Raw genomic sequence first — 7,723 nt, 5'->3', positions numbered from 1 at the left:
ATTACACACAGAAGGATCTATTATAGAGTCATTACACACAGAGGGATCTATTATATAGAGTCATTACACGCAGAGGGATCTATTATATAGAGTCATTACGCACAGAGGGACCTATTATATAGAGTCATTACACACAGAGGGATCTATTATATAGAGTCATTACACACAGAGTGATCTATTTCATGTGTTAATTATTCTAATTTACTGAGATAATGACTGTTGTATTTTCATTGGCTGTAAGCCATAATCATCAACATTAACAGAAATAAACACGTGTAATAGATCCCTCTGCATGTAATGACTCTATAGAATAGATCCCTCTGCATGTAATGACTCTATATAACAGATCCCCCTGCGTGTAATGACTCTATATAACAGATCACTCTGCGTGTAATGACTCTATATAATAGATCATTCTGTGTGTAATGACTCTATATAATAGATCCCTCTGTGTGTAATGACTCTATAATAGATCCTTCTGTGTGTAATGACTCTATATAATAGATCCCTCTGTGTGTAATGACTCTATATAATAGATCCCTCTGTGTGTAATGACTCTATATAATAGATCCCTCTGTGTGTAATGACTCTATATAATAGATCCCTCTGTGTGTAATGACTCTATATAATAGATCCCTCTGTGTGTAATGACTCTATATAATAGATCATTCTGTCTGTAATGACTCTATATAATAGATCACTCTGTGTGTAATGACTCTATATAATAGATCCCTCTGTGTGTAATGACTCTACATAATAGATCCCTCTGTGTGTAATGACTCTATATAATAGATCCCTCTGTGTGTAATGACTCTATATAATAGATCCCTCTGTGTGTAATGACTATATAATAGACCACTCTATGTGTAATGACTCTATATAATAGATCCCTCTGTGTGTAATGACTATATGATAGATCCCTCTTTGGAGATCCTCCTTTGGAGGAGGACGAGGTGCACTGAGCTCCAGACAGGAAGAGGAAGAGGAGGAGCCTGTTGGTGCTGGGAGTTTGTGCTGCTGTAGGAGTTGGGAAGGAGGGAAAAACATCTCCAGGACTTTTTCATCTGACCCCTTCCCAGCTACAGAGAGAGCACGTGACCGGAAGTGAGAGCGCGCGCGGGGTGTGAGCACGTGGGCTGTGGTGTGGCTGTGGTGAGCGGCATGCGGCGGGCGGCGAGGTCCGACTCGGCTCGCGGCCCTCCGGCGATGGAGCCAGGCGGAGGTGACCGAGTGGACCGTTAGGAGGCGACCGGAGGGACGAGCGCAAGAGAGCGCTGTGATAGCGTGCAGCGCCGGCCGGCGGAGGGCGCCAGGTGGTGGTGACCAGGAGGTGACCAGGAGGACCGGTAAGAGGCGACCGGAGGGGCGAGCGCGCTGTGATAGCGTGCAGCGTCCCTAGAGGAGGTGAGTGAGGGGCAGTAGGCCGCGATAAGCGGCCCTACTGAACCCGAGTGTGTACTGTACTGTACTGTATTGTATTTGTATTGTATTATATTTAAGTGCTCCCCCCCCGGCCTTATTTAAATTAATCCCCTGTCCATACTTGATCGATCTCCCCCCTATCCATATTTAATACAACTCCCCCGGCCATCTTTAGTGATCCCCCAGTCCATATTTAATTGATCACCCCCCATCCATATTTAAATTGATCCCCTGATCACCCCCCGTCCATATTTAACTGATCCCCCTGACCACATTTAAATTGACCCCCCACCGTCCTCATTTAATTGATCCCCCAACCACCCCCGTCCATATTAAATTGATCCCCCCGACCACATTTAACTGATTGACCCCCCCAGCCCATAATCAATTGATCCCCCTTGTCCATATTTAATAGATTCCCCCTGTCCACTTTTACTGATCCCCAGTCCCTATTTATTTGCCTTATCCCCATCCATATTTAATTAACCCCCTGTCCATAATTAATTGATTGATTCCCCAGTCCACAATTATTTCCCCAGTCCATATTTATTGATCCCCAGTCGATAGTTAATTGACACACCGTCCATACTTAATTAATCCACCTGACCTACTTAGCTGATTCCCCCGTCCATACTTGATACTTAATTGATCCCCCGTTCATACTTAACTGATCCCCCGCCGATATCTAATTGATACACTTGCACATCCCTAATTGATCCCCGTCCATACACCTATATATAAATAATTGTGTTTTGTACTTGTATATATATACTGACTGTATCCCCATATTTAGAATGACGTCCATGTTGGCCGGAGCCGTGCAGTGTACATCTTGCGCAATGTATGCATTCCGTGAGCTACCGCTCGAGGATCCATACTGCTGCGAGAGATGTGAGCATATCGTGCACTTGGAAGCCCAAATTCTGGATCTAAGTGCTCAGATAGCGATACTGAGGAGCATCGACAACATGGAACGGAGTTTGCTGCTCACCGAGCAGACACTCAATGGGTCAATACTGGGGGTGGAGCACAGAGGGGAAGTGCAGGCTGAACAGGCAGGGAGCTGGATAACAGTTAGGAGGGATAGAGGGAAGAAGTATAGGAAGGCTGGTTCAGAAACGGCATTATTGGAGCACGACAGATCCTCTGACCGCCGGGGGAGTGTATGCTCCAGTAATGAGGGGGAGGGGGGGAAGTGTAGGGCAGGCAAGACAGGTCCTGGTAGTGGGTGACTCTATTATTAGGGGGACAGACAGGGCAATCTGTCACAAAGACCGGGATCGCCGAACGGTGTGCTGCCTCCCTGGCGCTCGAGTCCGGCACATCGCGGATCGGGTTGACAGGTTACTGGGTGGGGCTGGCGAAGACCCAGCAGTCATGGTCCACATCGGCACCAATGACAAAGTGAGTGGTAGATGGAGGGTCCTTAAAAATGATTTCAGGGACCTAGGTAGGAAGCTTAGGGCAAGGACCTCCAAGGTAGTTTTCTCAGAAATGCTACCAATCCCGCGAGCCACACAGGAGCGCCAACGGGAAGTTAGGGAGGTGAATAAGTGGCTAAAGAGTTGGTGCAAGGCAGAAGGGTTTGGGTTCATGGAGAACTGGGCCGACTTCGCGGTCGGCTACAGGCTCTACCGTAGGGACGGGCTGCACCTCAATGGGGAGGGTGCAGCGGTGCTGGGGAAGAAGATGGCTAATAGGTTGGAGGAGTTTTTAAACTAGAGACGGGGGGGGGGAACCAAGGAAATAGGTGGGATGTGAGGCAAGCAAGGGGAAAGGGGAGAAGTGAATATAATGAGGGTGGAGAGGGAGGTGGGGATAGTAGAGTTAGATCGTTAGAGAAGAATAGGATGCTAAATAACCCCAAAGTTTTATCTTGCATGCTGACCAACGCAAGAAGCCTGACCAATAAGGCGGATGAGCTGCGGGCGCTTATATCGGAGGAGAGGTATGACATCGTAGGTATAACAGAGACTTGGCTAGACGATAGCTACGACTGGGCGGTAAATTTATTAGATTATAGTTTATTTAGAAGGGACCGGAAACAGGGGAAAGGCGGAGGAGTCTGCTTATATGTAAAGTCATGTCTAAAACCCAGACTAAGGGAAGATATAGGAGAGGGAGAAGAGGGGGTCGAGTCCATGTGGGTAGAGATAGAGGGGGCAAAAAATAATAATAAAATATTACTGGGGGTCTGCTATAAGCCACCCAATATAACAGAGGAGAATGAGAATCTGCTATTAGGACAAATAGACAAAGTAGCAAAACATAATGAAGTGATTGTAATGGGGGACTTCAACTACCCGGATATTGACTGGGAAACAGAAACCTGTAGATCTCAGAAAGGAAAAAGGTTCTTGACAAATATTAAGGATAATTATCTCTCCCAACTAGTGCAGGAACCAACGAGAGGGAAGGCCGTGCTGGACTTAATATTGACTAATAGGCCTGATAGAATAACTGAGGTACAGATAGGGGGGCACCTAGGTAATAGTGATCATAATATTATCAATTTCAAAATGCCCTTCAGTAGGGTTATCAATAAGGGAACAACAAAAACATTAAACTTTAGGAGGGCGAAGTTTGATCAGCTGATAGAAAACCTTCAACTTATTGACTGGGACAAAGTTCTTAATCAAAGGAATACGAATAGTAAATGGGAAACCTTCAAAAGAATTCTGAATACTCAGTGCGAGAGGTATATACCGTATGGGAATAAAAGGGCCAGAAATAAGAGGAAACCAATATGGTTGAATAAGAACGTAAAAGGGGCGTTAAATAGCAAAAAAGAGTCATTCAAGAGATTAAAACAGGAAAACAGTAAGGAGGCACTAATGTGTTACAAGGAAAAAACGAGAACCTGTAAAAAACAAATAAAAATAGCGAAGGAGGAAACAGAGAGACGTATTGCTAGGGAAAGTAGATCAAATCCCAAACTGTTCTTTACGTATATAAATAGTAAAAGGATTAAATCGGATAATATTGGACCGATAAAAAGTGAGGAAGGCAAAATCATAGAGAAAGATGATGATAAAGCTAATCTATTAAATCATTTTTTTTCGACAACTTTCACAAAGGAAATAGAACTAACAGGAGAAATGAGAAGTGACAAGCTTAATCCTCCACTAAGTATGACAAATCTAACCCAAGCTGGGGTACAGAAACGCCTCAGTAACATTAAAATAAACAAATCACCAGGACCTGATGGCATACACCCACGGGTACTAAGGGAACTAAGTAATGTGATAGACAGACCGTTATATCTTATATTTAAGGACTCTTTTGAGACTGGGTCTGTGCCACTTGATTGGCGACAGGCGAATGTAGTGCCAATATTCAAAAAGGGAGCGAAAAGTGACGCCGGAAACTATCGGCCGGTGAGTCTGACGTCCGTTGTGGGCAAAATTTTTGAAAGATTCATTAAAGAGGCAATTACGGAGCATCTTGATGCTAATAATCTTTTAATCCCGAACCAACATGGATTCATGAGGAATCGCTCCTGCCAAACAAACCTGATTGACTTCTACGAGGAGGTTAGCTCTCGATTAGATCAGGGGGAACCAGTGGATGTCGTGTATCTCGACTTCTCAAAAGCGTTCGATAGCGTGCCACATAATAGGTTGGTATACAAAATGAGAATGATGGGGCTGGGGGAAAATGTCTGCAAGTGGGTAGCTAACTGGCTAAAGGATAGAAGGCAGAGGGTGGTTATAAATGGAATATACTCAGATTGGGTAAGCGTCACTAGTGGGGTACCACAGGGGTCTGTACTAGGCCCAATGTTATTTAATATCTTTATTAATGACATAGTCAACGGGATAAATAGTAAAATATCAATATTTGCAGATGACACAAAGTTATGTAAAACAATTAATACAAAAGAGGACAGTGCAGACCTACAGAGGGATTTGGATAAGCTGGGTAGGTGGAGCATTAAATGGCAAATGAGGTTTAACGAGGAGAAATGTAAGGTCATACATATGGGAAGGAAAAATGGAAGTCACCAGTACTCACTGAATGGGAAATCATTGGGGAATTCAGAGATGGAGAAGGACTTGGGCATCTTGATTGATAGCAAACTAAATTGGAGTGCCCAAAGTCAGGCCGCTGCTGTAAGGGCAAACAGGGTAATGGGATGTATCAGAAGAGGTATAGCTGCAAAGGAGGAGAACATTGTTCTTCCACTGTACAAAGCACTGGTCAGACCACACTTGGAATACTGTGCTCAGTTATGGGCCCCAATATATAGAAAGGATAGAAATGAGCTTGAAAAGGTACAAAGGAGGGCAACAAAATTAATAAAGGGAATGGAGGGACTGCAATACCCAGAGAAGTTGGCAAAACTAGGACTATTCAGCCTGGAAAAGAGAAGGTTGAGGGGGGACATAATAAATGTGTACAAATATGTTAGGGGACAGTATAGAGATCTGCCCGGGATTTGTTCAAAAGGAGGGATATTACGGTAACAAAAGGGCATTCACTAAGACTGGAAGAGAAAAGGTTTCAGCACCAGCATAGGAAGGGGTTCTTTACGGTAAGAGCAGTGAGAATATGGAATTCACTGAGTGAGGAGACGGTAATGTCGGATTCACTAAACCAGTTCAAGCGGGGACTGGATGCATTTCTAGATACCAGGCAGATTTCAGCGTATACTTAAAAATAGAATAAAATAGTAAGTTGATACAGGGATTTATTCTGACTGCTGGTTTCAGAGTCGGGAGGGAATTTTTCCTCAGGTGAAGATTGGCCAAATCATTTGGGGTTTTTGCCCTCCTCTGGATCAACTTTAGCAATTACAGAACTAACAGGTCGAACTTGATGGACGCAAGTCTTTATTCGGCTTTACAAACTATGTTACTATATGATAGATCCCTCTGCGTGCAATGACTCTATATCATAGATCCCTCTGCGTGCAATGACTCTATATCATAGATCCCTCTGCGTGCAATGACTCTATATCATAGATCCCTCTGCGTGCAATGACTCTATATCATAGATCCCTCTGCGTGCAATGACTCTATATCATAGATCCCTCTGCGTGCAATGACTCTATATCATAGATCCCTCTGCGTGCAATGACTCTATATCATAGATCCCTCTGCGTGCAATGACTCTATATCATAGATCCCTCTGCGTGCAATGACTCTATATCATAGATCCCTCTGCGTGCAATGACTCTATATCATAGATCCCTCTGCGTGCAATGACTCTATATCATAGATCCCTCTGCGTGCAATGACTATATCATAGATCCCTCTGCGTGCAATGACTCTATATCATAGATCCCTCTGCGTGCAATGACTCTATATCATAGATCCCTCTGCATGCAATGACTCTATATCATAGATCCCTCTGCGTGCAATGACTCTATATCATAGATCCCTCTGCATGCAATGACTCTATATCATAGATCCCTCTGCGTGCAATGACTCTATATCATAGATCCCTCTGCGTGCAATGACTCTATATAATAGATCCCTCTGCGTGCAATGACTCTATATAATAGATCCCTCTGCGTGTAATGACTCTATAGAATATAGGAGTTTCACTTTTTGTATTGAAGAACTGAAATAAATGAACTTTTTGATGATATTCTAATTTTGTGAGACGCACCTGTATATGGCTCTTTGTCCTGCTTACACAGCATATTGTCCCCTTTGTGCCCTCCACATAGTATATAGACCCCTTTGTGTCCCCCATATTGTATATTGATCCAACACATTATATTGCTCCCCACGTACTGCTACCCTCTTTGTGTCCCCCTCACAGTATTTTGCTACTTTTGTGCCCCAAATAGTATATTACCCACTTTGTGCCCCCCACAATATATCGCCTTTTTTGCTTCCAAAATTGTATATTACTCCTTTGTGCCCCCACACGGTATATTTCTCCAGACACAGTATATTGCCTTTGTGCCCCCCACATAGTATATTATCCCCTTTCTGCCCCCACACTGTATATTGCCCCAGACACAGAACATTGCCCCCTTTGTTCCTCCCACAAAGTATATCACCCCCTTTGTGCCCCCCATACTGTATATTGCCCTCTTTTTGCTCCCAAAATTGTATATTGTCCACTTTATGCCGCCTACATGGTATGTTGCCCCAACACAGTATTTTGTCCCCATGTTGCCCCTTACGTAGTATATAGCCCCCTTTATCCACCTCCACACTGTATTTTGCCCCCCTTATGATCCACACACAGTATATTGCCCCCTTTATCCACGTCCACACTGTATTTTGCCCCCCTTATGATCCACACACAGTATATCGCCCCCTTTATCCACCTCCACACTGTATAT

This window comes from Phyllobates terribilis, unplaced genomic scaffold (assembly GCF_046119375.1).
Source record: "Phyllobates terribilis strain yellow unplaced genomic scaffold, ASM4611937v1 Scaffold_3__8_contigs__length_932513732, whole genome shotgun sequence".
In the NCBI taxonomy this organism is placed as follows: Eukaryota; Metazoa; Chordata; class Amphibia; order Anura; family Dendrobatidae; genus Phyllobates; species Phyllobates terribilis.
The sequence above is the reverse complement of the archived record's forward strand: the minus strand, read 5'-3'. Positions refer to the sequence as shown.